The 13,727-nt window shown below is 37.4% G+C and overlaps 7 non-coding genes across 7 annotated transcripts; all 7 read left to right on the top strand.

The window, feature by feature from the left end:
* Window positions 1-6,779: 6,779 nt before the first annotated feature.
* Window positions 6,780-6,852, top strand: TRNAT-CGU (transfer RNA threonine (anticodon CGU)). The gene has a single exon. It is a non-coding gene; the product is annotated as a tRNA-Thr (tRNA).
* Window positions 6,853-7,282: 430 nt separating this feature from the next.
* Window positions 7,283-7,356, top strand: TRNAT-AGU (transfer RNA threonine (anticodon AGU)). Its single transcript has one exon. It is a non-coding gene; the product is annotated as a tRNA-Thr (tRNA).
* A 1,954-nt stretch (window positions 7,357-9,310) lies between these two features.
* Window positions 9,311-9,384, top strand: TRNAT-AGU (transfer RNA threonine (anticodon AGU)). The gene has a single exon. It is a non-coding gene; the product is annotated as a tRNA-Thr (tRNA).
* A 437-nt stretch (window positions 9,385-9,821) lies between these two features.
* On the top strand, window positions 9,822-9,894 carry TRNAT-CGU (transfer RNA threonine (anticodon CGU)). The gene has a single exon. It is a non-coding gene; the product is annotated as a tRNA-Thr (tRNA).
* A 938-nt stretch (window positions 9,895-10,832) lies between these two features.
* On the top strand, window positions 10,833-10,905 carry TRNAT-UGU (transfer RNA threonine (anticodon UGU)). Its single transcript has one exon. It is a non-coding gene; the product is annotated as a tRNA-Thr (tRNA).
* Window positions 10,906-12,347: 1,442 nt separating this feature from the next.
* TRNAT-AGU (transfer RNA threonine (anticodon AGU)) lies at window positions 12,348-12,421 on the top strand. Its single transcript has one exon. It is a non-coding gene; the product is annotated as a tRNA-Thr (tRNA).
* A 437-nt stretch (window positions 12,422-12,858) lies between these two features.
* On the top strand, window positions 12,859-12,931 carry TRNAT-CGU (transfer RNA threonine (anticodon CGU)). The gene has a single exon. It is a non-coding gene; the product is annotated as a tRNA-Thr (tRNA).
* Window positions 12,932-13,727: the final 796 nt, after the last annotated feature.

Genomic DNA, 13,727 nt, shown 5'->3' with positions numbered 1-13,727 from the left:
AATGCCTGGAAGACCGAGGCAAGTGTCTTCCCTCACTAGCTCTGCCCAAATCAGCCGGGTTTGAGGCCAGGCGAACATTGCTGGGAACCAATCCGACATGTGGAGAAGGAATTAGTCACACATTCCAGTTCTGGCCAGGGGGAGATGAATGTTGCTACGCTGTGTACCTGGTGTGCATACCATTACTCTACAAAGCATCCCCTAAAGGTTACAATGCACGAGCTGCTCACGTTGTCTCATCACACATGAACCTGGATTGCTTGGCATCAACTCACAGTGGGCTCCCTAATGCTCCAGTCTCAACAATCACCATGTGCACTTAATGAATGAATAGATGGGACGCTCTGTTCCTCAGATGCCTTTTGCGAAGTGTTATTACTATCAGTGACCTGGTTTCTGGCTGACCAATCTCCTATTAGGCTAGTGCTGTCTATTTTGTGCCGCGTGAGTGCCGAAGGGAAGCTTTCAAGTCGCTGCCCAACCTTCTAAGCATCCCAGGAAAGGATCAAGTGGTCGCAATGGGTACCAAAGATCAGGGAACCCTTAAGAGACTTAAAACAAACAACTCGAACCCGGGATCACCAGACAAACCAAGGAATGTTCCTACAGACGCACTAGACATGATATTGAATAGGCTAGACGAAGTGAAGGACCTAGCCAAGGCCACTAAGGAGGAAGTGGTGGCGATCCGTCAAGATATCCGAGATACTAATGCACGCCTAACAGAAACAGAATCCCGGATCAGTCGCTTGGAAGACATGGAGGCTAAAACTACAACGGCTCTGAAACACCTACACATCTCCTCTGACCAGACAACTAGACGACTGGCCGAGTTGGAAGACAGGAACAGGAGGGGGAACTTACGCATTTTTGGAATTCCGGAAGGGTCAGAAGAATCGGAAAGTTCATGCATTAAGTTCTTGGAATCCTGGTTCACTAAAGCCACGAACATGACCTTTACAAACCCTCTTGAATTTGACAGAGCGCATAGAGTCCCAGGAAGAATCACTAAAACGCAGAGAGGACCAAGGCCCATCATATGTAAACCATTACGCTACCAGCACGTGGAGCAAATCCTAGCCTTCGTGCGAAAGCACAACCATATTCTGTGGAAAGACTCCAAGGTATACATTTCTCAAGATTACAGTAAAGAGACCGTGGAAATAAGGAAGGCCTTCCTTGCCCTACGTCCGCAACTGTCAGTGAAGGGATACCAATTTGGGTTTGTGGGCCCAGCGAAGTACAGGGTGACAATACGAGGATCGTCTCACTACTTCACGGACCCTATGAAGCTGAAACGTATGCTTGAAGACGTGGAAGAACGAGATATGGAACGCGACATGGAAACCAATAATCCAAATGGTCTAACAGCCTCGGCTTCAGCTTCAGGATACAAATGAACACGTCTGGGTTTTAGTACTCCCATCAAGCTCTCTATGCTCTGTTCATGTTAAAAGCCTACTGGTCTTGTCTGTTGCTAGGTTACTACATGATGAGGCATAAAGTTTACGGAAGCCTCTTACACTGGGAAATTTATGATACCCTGAAATATGGCGTAGGGGGTTGAACTAAAGCTCAGGAAGTTTCTTCACTTTACTTCTCTCGTTTTGATCTGGCGTGGACCTGCTATTACTGGTCTACACTTTTTTGCATTGAGCAGACCCCGGTACACTGGCAGGTTACTCGGAGTAGACCGGATTATGCTCCGGCAGCATTGAAAACTCTCTGTTTAAGGGAATGATTGTTAATGATCTATTGTTTTTGCTTAGGTTACTCACCGCTGATGCGTTGACTTAGAAACTGCTAACCATTACGAGCCTTTAATGAAGGATATGATGCTATAATATCTTACAATGGGCCATGTTGTTGTATTATCAAATTTCTGTTCATGTACCATAGCCTAGTGGGCGCTCAGGAATTTTTTCTGATTTATAAGGAACATACAGTGGAAGCGTGCTATTGATTGCATGTTGGCTCAGCCACACCATTTCATCGTTCCGCTGCTTGCGTAATGTTTGTATGCACTTTGTGTTATGCATAATAGTTCCAATGTCTACGTGACTAGTTTAGACGGGAGGGTTACTGCGGTTTTCCTCACGTCGCCATGCTTCTGTACTACAGTTGGGGTGGGTGGGGTGGGGGGCTGTGGGGGATTGGGGGGGTTGTGTTTTATGGTCCGTATTATTTTCTCTTCTTTTTCCTTCATTCTATTCCACTCTTCTTCTTCTACTTTCTGTGCCACTTCTCTCTTTTCTATCTCTTCTTTCTCTTCCTTCTCTTCTGGTCTGTCTCTTTATTCTTGATTGGACAAGTTGTATCATGCATATGATGTGTTTGTATACTTGTACTCAGGCCACTCATGCTATATCCCTAGGCACCCGAATGTGTATTCATGATTGTCGAACGTTTTCCATCATATGGAGCAAAACAGTGTGTTCTTTACATAATACACCGTGTAGGATGTCTTTCCTTGGTTCTCATGGAATAACCATGATACATATACTACTGTAAATGTCACATCCACCACTGTCCACTCCACTTGGTACAACCTCACTTGACCGATTGAAAATTCTGTCCATGAATGTTAAGGGTCTGAATCAGCCCGTTAAAAAACAAAAGATATTAGACTATCTGCGTAGGCAGAAGGGGGACATTGTTCTGCTGCAAGAGACCAAATTAGATGTTAAACAATTCTACACTCTGCGCAACAAGTTTTATTCGGAGGTTGTAGGATCTAGTGCACTCGGTAAAAAGAATGGAGTTCTGGTTTTATTGTCAAAAAAGTCCAAGGTAGAATTACTGTCATCCTCATCAGATGAAAAAGGTCGCTGGGTCACGGTGAAACTCTCTAGGGATAACACGGAATTCTTTGTCACTAATGTTTACGCACCTAACACTAATGATTTAGAATTTTGGCAGGATTTAGTCAAGCAGATTGCAACGATACCGGATACGGCGGGACATATAATTGGGGGTGATTTTAATCTTCCACTTGACCCAGCCTTAGATAGGGATTCTAAGTGTTCATTCAAACCCAACAAGTCGCATAATGCCTTCATTAAATTATGTCAACAATTTCATTTAATTGATGCTTGGAGAATTCAAAACCCTACAGATAGGGATTACACATTTTACTCTTCCCCTCATGATTCATTCTCCCGCTTTGACTACATTTTCATTACACAAAATGGCGTCGCAAGGATAGAGGATACATCAATTGAACCCAGGGTACTGTCGGACCACTCATGCATATCTCTATCCATCAGTAACAGCAAACCATCACCTAAACAAACGTCTTGGAGATTCAATGAAGAAATCCTACACAAAGGACAATATAGAGCTGAGATTCTGGCAGCTATTAGATCTTATTTGGAGATTAATGCGAGAGGGGACACTTCAGACCTAGTGCAATGGGAGGCTCTAAAAAGTACAATAAGGGGGGTGTGCATCAAAATCCGTTCAGCAATGAACAGATATTGTAATGCAAAGCTGGAAGGGCAGTAGGCTGAGATAGCTGCCCTAGAGAACAAACACCAAATAACAAGGGACCGGGAAACGCTAAACATCATGACCAACAGGAAATACGAATATAACAAACTAGTGAGCGAAAGGGCGGGGGTATGGCTGGATAGGAAGCCAAGGTTTAAGCTATGTGAATCTAATAAAGCCGGTAAGAGCCTGGCGGCATACTTAAAATTCAAAGTGCAAAAGAATGCTATTAATGTTATCAGGGATTTGGCGGGAGTTGCTCACTCGGACCCCCAAAAAATTACTGAGGTCTTTAAAGACTTCTACGAGGACTTATATGCTAAAAACGAATTGGTAGCTGGAGATAAGATTCAGGAATACCTACAGGAGTGTGAACTACCAAAGTTAAAACCTGAACAACAACTTAGTCTTAATGAGCCGATCTCAGCCAAAGAGGTGCAAACAGCGATCAGGGGACTGAAATGTGGGAAAGCACCGGGGCCGGATGGCTTTACGGCTAAATTTTATAAAAGCTTTGCAGCGGATTTGGTTGATCCTCTTTTGAACCTCTTTCATGAATTTACGGAGTCGGGGGAGCTGAAGGGCACGTTGGCAGAAGCGACTATTGCAGTTTTGCCTAAGGACGGCAAGGACCCGTCATTACCAAAGAATTATAGGCCGATTTCCCTGATTAATCTGGATTGTAAAGTGCTAGCCATGATCTTGTCAGCCCGGTTGCAAAAAGTCCTCCCTACCCTCGTACACCCGTCTCAAGCGGGTTTCTTAAAACATAGACTGTCTAGTGACAACACTAGAGTACTAGCCCATGCCCTAGAGAAAGCAAAACTCTTGAAAACTCCCACGGTAGCTGTCACACTAGATGCAGAGAAAGCCTTCGACAAGGTAGATTGGTCCTTTCTTGAGGCAGTTTTACACAACTTTAATCTAGGAAAGACGTTTACTAAACTTGTAATGGCTCTGTATGCCGGCCCTACTTCTAAGGTCAGAGCGGGTGGTTCCTTCTCTTCCTCTTTTTGTTTAAAACAAGGGACGAGACAAGGTTGCCCGTTATCACCATCTCTGTTCTTACTAGCAATAGAACCCTTCCTGTGGCATATTAGACATAATGACGCCATTGCTGGGGTCCCATTTGATGACTGTACTGTGAAATTGACTGCATACGCTGATGATGTGCTGATACTAACGGAAAAAGCTGACGAGGCTATCCCGGCCTTGATGAACACAATTGAGCGGTTTTCTAGAGTATCAGGATATAAACTGAATAAAGATAAAACAGAAGTTAAGTTACTAAACAACATCGGGGGTAAAGAAATCCTGGGATCATCCGGTCTCACTTGGCAACCAAAAGCTTTTAAATATTTGGGCCTAGATTTCGAGAAGGACTTGATTACAACTCTGAAATTAAATGAAGACTTAACGTTGAAAAAGATATCCACGCTGCTAGACAGCTGGTCACCTAAATTTTTGTCCTGGTGGGGTAGGGTTGAGACTCTTAAAATGATGTGCACGCCTCTAGTCAACTACCTAGCTTGCATGCTCCCCATGACTTTTTCAGAAGAATTCATCAACAAAGTGGACAGGTTGTTCGGAGAGTTCCTGTGGCGAGGGAAAAAAGCCAGGGTATCACTAAAAAAGCTGCAACTAGCAAAAGAAAAGGGCGGCCTGGGCCTGCCCTCGTTCAGGAACTACCAAACAGCCTTCCTCTGTAAGCAGGGAGCCCTCTGGCTGGTTGATGGTACATCCTACACTCCAGTATGGCTAACTATTGAACGTTCGCTAATGGCACATGCACCCCTTTCGGCTCTCCTCACCATGGACTTGGCCCATGTACCCCACTCCAAATACATCCTACTTAATACCAGAAGAGCACTCCTCCGACTCGACCAGTCCCATAAAACTGCCTTGGTGGCCAAGAGATCCACCCTGCTCTCATTATGGCATAACCCTATGCTCCGGATAGAAGGGAAGACCCTTTTCTGGGAACTATGGGCTGCAAAAGGTATACACATAGTGAATGACCTCTATGATAATGGTAGGCCCCTACCCTTTTCGACATTGCAAGAGAAATTTGATTTACCACCCATAGAATTCTACCAGTTCCTGAAACTAAAAGCTGCTATCTCCAAATGCTCCCTCAATAAAGACTCGCCCTGGCTGGTGACCCGCCTCCGAATACTGTACCATGCTGATCATTTTGTTTCCAGAATATATAAGCTACTCCTCCCCCTGCCCAAGAAACCACATAGGATGACCGAAAGTAAGTGGGAGTCGGAGCCTAACTCCACAGGCATTGTGTTAGACTGGGAGGTGATACACAACACTGGGCTACAAACAAGATATCCCCGATCCTATGTCAAACGAAATATATGTTGTTAAATAGAGTGTTTTGGACCCCTCAGAGATTGTTTACATGTAAACTGAGGGATACGCCTAACTGTTGGAACTGTCAGGAAGCACCTGGTGACTTGGCACACATGCTTTTTAATTGTTCCCTATTGCGACCATTTTGGAGTAAAATATTTACATATATTCAACAAGTACTTGGAATCACACCTACCCAAGAATTTATATACGTCATTTTGGGTCCTCTGGAGGCGCAATTGCCGGACATTCATGACAGACAACTGCTTGATATTATGCTGACATTGGCGTGCAAGGTCATACTTTACAAAGGGAAAGATTTTGCTGGAGTCAGCTTCAAAATGTGGCTAGAATGGCTCTCCTTCTTAAGAGGGGCGGACAATCCTGCGCTACAGTCAACCACTTGGAAGCCTTCGAACTCCAAACTCTGGTCATCCCTGGATGCGTCATCCTCCCACTTTGAACCCCCGTGAAGCACATCCAAACAGTTAGCTTCCCAATATAGGATCTATATAGAATTTGGTGTGTTTGATTATATATGCCTACTGTATATTTCCTGTTACGCATGCAGCGTGACAGGTCTGGGTAAACCAGTTGCTATTGCTCTATGGATACACCTGTCCTCTTTCTTCTCTCTCTCTCTCTCTCTCGCCTCTTCTATCCTCTCTTCCCTCTTTCTCTCTCCCCCCTTTTCTTCTTATCCTTTCTTTTTGATTTGCTTTTGATTAGTGTAAGCGTCCTTATGCTAACATTTTTGTCCATTTGTACACTGTAAGACTTATTGTATTGTCTTTATTTTCATCTTTAATCTTCAATAAAAAAGATTTGAATTAAAAAAGATTACAGTACATATAAAGAAGAATTTATAGCAGGAAACAAAATTTCATCATCAGCAGTAGATTATTTATGTATTTTTTGGTATTGACGTTGGTGCTGTGGCTTAGTGGTTAAAGCGCCTGTCTCGTAAACAGGAAATCCTGAGCTCAAATCTCAGTAGCACCTAACTGTTTTCTCCATGCTTTAGGAATATTTTCATCAAACAAGTATTGAATACATTTTAAGAATTAAACTTCTGGTTCTATGAACTTTAGAATAAGTTATCATAAAATGAAATAAAATACTTGGTATTGTGAAGATTTTTATAGGAATGCATTGACTGAAATATCGAAAAGTAAATGACAAAGAACAAGATAGAGCCGTATGATCACTCTATTGTTGAGTTCAACTAATCCACTCTTCGGCAAGGTATATTTTAAAATTCTTTGAATAGGGTAAACTTCAAATTAGAGAGGTGTTTTTGAATAAGTGAAGCGTCTTCATTTAAAGTGTTTGAGTAGAGAAGTCTGTGAACTTATAAAAGAATATGAAAGTGAAAAAGCAATATTCTCTTGAACACCATAAAGAAAAGTCTTTCAAAGTTAAGACTCAAGGGGGTGCTGTGGCTTAGCTGGTTAAAGCGCCTGTCTAGTAAACAGAAGATCCTGAGTTCAACTCTCAGCAGCGCCTTGCTTTTCTCTTTATTATATAACAAATCAATTTCATTAGGTACTATTCTGATACAATTAAAATATAAAAGTCTGATTCATCTTACTGTTGAACAGATCATCTTCAACCTCATACAAGCCAAAGTATTTTCAAGATTATAGTATGAATACTGTTATTGCAAAATAAAAAAAGACATATCTATGAGAAAGACGTAGATGACATTACTACCTCGATTTGAGCTATATTAATGCCTTCATGAAAAAAAAAATGTAATGTATTCAAGAAATAACATTGGGTTTTATAAGAGTACCTGTTTATTAAAACATAATAATACTTGTTTAGTGATTGAGTATCTTTTTGTGTTTAGGGTTACAGTACATATAAAGAAGAATTTATAGCAGGAAACAAAATTTCATCATCAACAATAGATTATTTATGTATTTTTTGTTATCGACGTTGGTGCTGTGGCTTAGTGGTTAAAGTGCCTGTCTCGTAAACAAGAAATCCCGAGTTCAAATCTCAGTAGCACCTAACTGCTTTCTCCATGCTTTAGGAATATTTTTCATCAAACAAGTGTTAAATACATTTTAAGAAATAAACGTCTGGTTCTATGAAAATTAGAATAAGTTATCATAAAATGAAATAAAATACTTTGCATTGTGAAGATTTTTATAGGAATGCATTGACTGAAATATCGAAAAGTAAATGACAAAGAACAAGATAGAGCCGTATGATCACTCTATTGTTGAGTTCAACTAATCCACTCTTCGGCAAGGTATATTTTAAAATTCTATGAATAGGGTAAACTTCAAATTAGAGAGGTGTTTTTGAATAAGTGAAGCGTCTTCATCTAAAGTGTTTGAGTGGAGAAGTCTGTGAACTTATAAAAGAATATGAAAGTGAAAAAGCAAAATTCTGTTGAACACCATAAAGAAAAGTCTTTCAAAGTTAAGACTCAAGGGGGTGCTCTGGCTTAGCTGGTTAAAGCGCCTGTCTAGTAAACAGGAGATCCTGAGTGCAACTCTCAGCAGGGCCTTGCTTTTCTCTTTGTTATATAACAAATCAATTTCATTAGGTCCTATTCTGATACAATTAAAATATACAAGTCTGATTCATCTTTCTGTTGAACAGATCAACTTCAACCTCATAAAAACCAAAGTATTTTCAAGATTATAGAGTAAATACTGTTATTGCAAAATAAAAAAAGACATATCTATGAGAAAGACGTAGATGACATTACTACCTCGATTTGAGCTATATTAATGCCTTCATGAAAAAAAATGTAATGTATTCAAGAAATAACATTGGGTTTTATAAGAGTACCTGTTTATTAAAACATAATAATACTTGTTTAGTGATTGAGTATCTTTTTGTGTTTAGGGTTACAGTACATATAAAGAAGAATTTATAGCAGGAAACAAAATGTCATCATCAACAATAGATTATTTATGTATTTTTTGTTACTGACGTTGGTGCTGTGGCTTAGTGGTTAAAGCGCCTATCTCGTAAACAGGAAATCCAGAGTTCAAATCTCAGTAGCACCTAACTGTTTTCTCCATGCTTTAGGAATATTTTTCATCAAACAAGTGTTAAATACATTTTAAGAATGAAACGTCTGGTTCTATGAAAATTAGAATAAGTTATCATAAAATGAAATAAAATACTTGGTATTGTGAAGATTTTTACAGGAATGCATTGACTGAAATATCGAAAAGTAAATGACAAAGAACAAGATAGAGCCGTATGATCACTCTATTGTTGAGTTCAACTAATCCACTCTTCGGCAAGGTATATTTTAAAATTCTATGAATAGGGTAAACTTCAAATTAGAGAGGTGTTTTTGAATAGGTGAAGCGTCTTCATCTAAAGTGTGTGAGTAGAGAAGTCTGTGAACTTATAAAAGAATATGAAAGTGAAAAAACAATATTCTCTTGAACACCATAAAGAAAAGTCTTTCAAAATAAAGACTCAAGGGGGTGCTGTGGCTTAGCTGGCTAAAGCGCCTGTCTAGTAAACAGGAGATCCTGAGTTCAACTCTCAGCAGCGCCTTGCTTTTCTCTTTGTTATATAACAAATCAATTTCATTAGGTCCTATTCTGATACAATTAAAATATAAACGTCTGAATCATCTTACTGTTGAACAGATCATCTTAAACCTCATAAAAACCAAAGTATTTTCAAGATTATAGTGTGAATACTGTTGTTGCAAAATAAAAAAAGACATATCTATGAGAAAGACGTATATGACATTACTACCTCGATTTGAGCTATATTAATGCCTTCATGAAAAAAAAAATATAATGTATTCAAGAAATAACATTGGGTTTTATAAGAGTACCTGTTTATTAAAACATATTAATACTTGTTTAGTGATTGAGTATCTTTTTGTGTTTAAGATTACAGTACATATAAAGAAGAATTTATAGCAGGAAACAAAATTTCATCATCAACAATAGATTATTTATGGATTTTTTGTTATAGATGTAGGTGGTGTGGCTTAGTGGTTAAAGCGCCTGTCTCGTAAACAGGAAATGCTGAGTTCAAATCTCAGCAGCACCTAACTGTTTTCTCCATGCTTTAGGAATATTTTTCATCAAACAAATGTTTAATACAATTTAAGAATAAACGTCTGGTTCTATGAACTTTAGAATAAGTTATCATGAAATGAAATGAAATACTTGGCATTGTGAAGATTTTTATAGGAATGCATTGACTGAAATATCGAAAAGTAAATGACAAAGAACAAGATAGAGCCGTATGATCACTCTATTGTTGAGTTCAACTAATCCACCCTTCGGCAAGGTATATTTTAAAATTCTATGAATAAGGTAAACTTCAAATTAGAGAGGTGTTTTTGAATAAGTGAAGCTTCTTCATCTAAAGTGTTTGAGTAGAGAAGTCTGTGAACTTATAAAAGAATATGAAAGTGAAAAAGCAATATTCTCTTGAACACCATAAAGAAAAGTCTTTCAAAGTTAAGACTCAAGGGGATGCTGTGGCTTAGCTGGTTAAAGCGCCTGTCTAGTAAACAGGAAATCCTGAGTTCAACTCTCAGCAGCGCCTTGCTTTTCTCTTTGTTATATAACAAATCAATTTCATTAGGTCCTATTCTGATACAATTAAAATATAAAAGTCTGATTCATCTTTCTGTTGAACAGATCATCTTAAACTTCAAAAAAACCAAAGTATTTTCAAGATTATAGAGTAAATACTGTTATTGCAAAATAAAAAAAGACATATCTATGAGAAAGACGTAGATGACATTACTACCTCGATTTGAGCTATATTAATGCCTTCATGAAAAAAAAAATGTAATGTATTCAAGAAATAACATTGGGTTTTATAAGAGTACCAGTTTATTAAAACATATTAATACTTGTTTAGTGATTGAGTATCTTTTTGTTTTTAAGATTACAGTACATATAAAGAAGAATTTATAGCAGGAAACAAAATTTCATCATCAATAGATTATTTATGTATTTTTTGCTATTGACGTTGGTGGTGTGGCTTAGTGGTTAAAGCGCCTGTCTTGTAAACAGGAAATGCTGAGTTCAAATCTCAGCAGCACCTAACTGTTTTCTCCATGCTTTAGGAATATTTTTAATCAAACAAATGTTGAATACAATTTAAGAATAAACGTCTGGTTCTATGAACTTTAGAATAAGTTATCATAAAATGAAATAAAATACTTGGCATTGTGAAGATTTTTATAGGAATGCATTGACTGAAATATCGAAAAGTAAATGACAAAGAACAAGATAGAGCCGTATGATCACTCTATTGTTGAGTTCAACTAATCCACTCTTCGGCAAGGTATATTTTAAATTCTATGAATAGGGTAAACTTCAAATTAGAGAGGTGTTTTTGAATAAGTGAAGCGTCTTCATCTAAAGTGTTTGAGTAGAGAAGTCTGTGAACTTATAAAAGAATATGAAAGTGAAAAAGCAATATTCTCTTGAACACCATAAAGAAAAGTCTTTCAAAGTTAAGAGTCAAGGGCGTGCTGTGGGTTAGCTGGTTAAAGCGCCTGTCTAGTAAACAGGAGATCCTGAGTTCAACTCTCAGCAGCGCCTTGCTTTTCTCTTTATTATATAACAAATCAATTTCATTAGGTACTATTCTGATACAATTAAAATATAAAAGTCTGATTCATCTTACTGTTGAACAGATCATCTTCAACCTCATAAAAGCCAAAGTATTTTCAAGATTATAGAGTGAATACTGTTATTGCAAAATAAAAAAAGACATATCTATGAGAAAGACATAGATGACATTACTACCTCGATTTGAGCTATATTAATGCCTTCATGAAAAAAAATGTAATGTATTCAAGAAATAACATTGGGTTTTATAAGAGTACCTGTTTATTAAAACATAATAATACTTGTTTAGTGATTGAGTATCTTTTTGTGTTTAGGGTTACAGTACATATAAAGAAGAATTTATAGCAGGAAACAAAATGTCATCATCAACAATAGATTATTTATGTATTTTTTGTTACTGACGTTGGTGCTGTGGCTTAGTGGTTAAAGCGCCTATCTCGTAAACAGGAAATCCAGAGTTCAAATCTCAGTAGCACCTAACTGTTTTCTCCATGCTTTAGGAATATTTTTCATCAAACAAGTGTTAAATACATTTTAAGAATGAAACGTCTGGTTCTATGAAAATTAGAATAAGTTATCATAAAATGAAATAAAATACTTGGTATTGTGAAGATTTTTACAGGAATGCATTGACTGAAATATCGAAAAGTAAATGACAAAGAACAAGATAGAGCCGTATGATCACTCTATTGTTGAGTTCAACTAATCCACTCTTCGGCAAGGTATATTTTAAAATTCTATGAATAGGGTAAACTTCAAATTAGAGAGGTGTTTTTGAATAGGTGAAGCGTCTTCATCTAAAGTGTGTGAGTAGAGAAGTCTGTGAACTTTTAAAAGAATATGAAAGTGAAAAAACAATATTCTCTTGAACACCATAAAGAAAAGTCTTTCAAAATAAAGACTCAAGGGGGTGCTGTGGCTTAGCTGGCTAAAGCGCCTGTCTAGTAAACAGGAGATCCTGAGTTCAACTCTCAGCAGCGCCTTGCTTTTCTCTTTGTTATATAACAAATCAATTTCATTAGGTCCTATTCTGATACAATTAAAATATAAACGTCTGAATCATCTTACTGTTGAACAGATCATCTTAAACCTCATAAAAACCAAAGTATTTTCAAGATTATAGTGTGAATACTGTTGTTGCAAAATAAAAAAAGACATATCTATGAGAAAGACGTATATGACATTACTACCTCGATTTGAGCTATATTAATGCCTTCATGAAAAAAAAAATATAATGTATTCAAGAAATAACATTGGGTTTTATAAGAGTACCTGTTTATTAAAACATATTAATACTTGTTTAGTGATTGAGTATCTTTTTGTGTTTAAGATTACAGTACATATAAAGAAGAATTTATAGCAGGAAACAAAATTTCATCATCAACAATAGATTATTTATGGATTTTTTGTTATAGACTTTGGTGGTGTGGCTTAGTGGTTAAAGCGCCTGTCTCGTAAACAGGAAATGCTGAGTTCAAATCTCAGCAGCACCTAACTGTTTTCTCCATGCTTTAGGAATATTTTTCATCAAACAAATGTTTAATACAATTTAAGAATAAACGTCTGGTTCTATGAACTTTAGAATAAGTTATCATGAAATGAAATGAAATACTTGGCATTGTGAAGATTTTTATAGGAATGCATTGACTGAAATATCGAAAAGTAAATGACAAAGAACAAGATAGAGCCGTATGATCACTCTATTGTTGAGTTCAACTAATCCACCCTTCGGCAAGGTATATTTTAAAATTCTATGAATAAGGTAAACTTCAAATTAGAGAGGTGTTTTTGAATAAGTGAAGCTTCTTCATCTAAAGTGTTTGAGTAGAGAAGTCTGTGAACTTATAAAAGAATATGAAAGTGAAAAAGCAATATTCTCTTGAACACCATAAAGAAAAGTCTTTCAAAGTTAAGACTCAAGGGGATGCTGTGGCTTAGCTGGTTAAAGCGCCTGTCTAGTAAACAGGAAATCCTGAGTTCAACTCTCAGCAGCGCCTTGCTTTTCTCTTTGTTATATAACAAATCAATTTCATTAGGTCCTATTCTGATACAATTAAAATATAAAAGTCTGATTCATCTTTCTGTTGAACAGATCATCTTAAACTTCAAAAAAACCAAAGTATTTTCAAGATTATAGAGTAAATACTGTTATTGCAAAATAAAAAAAGACATATCTATGAGAAAGACGTAGATGACATTACTACCTCGATTTGAGCTATATTAATGCCTTCATGAAAAAAAAAATTTCATGTATTCAAGAAATAACATTGGGTTTTATAAGAGTACCAG

Source organism: Lissotriton helveticus, chromosome 12 (genome assembly GCF_964261635.1).
Source record: "Lissotriton helveticus chromosome 12, aLisHel1.1, whole genome shotgun sequence".
Classification (NCBI taxonomy): Eukaryota; Metazoa; Chordata; class Amphibia; order Caudata; family Salamandridae; genus Lissotriton; species Lissotriton helveticus.
Note: the sequence above shows the minus strand (reverse complement) of the source record. Positions and strands in the feature narration are given on the sequence as shown.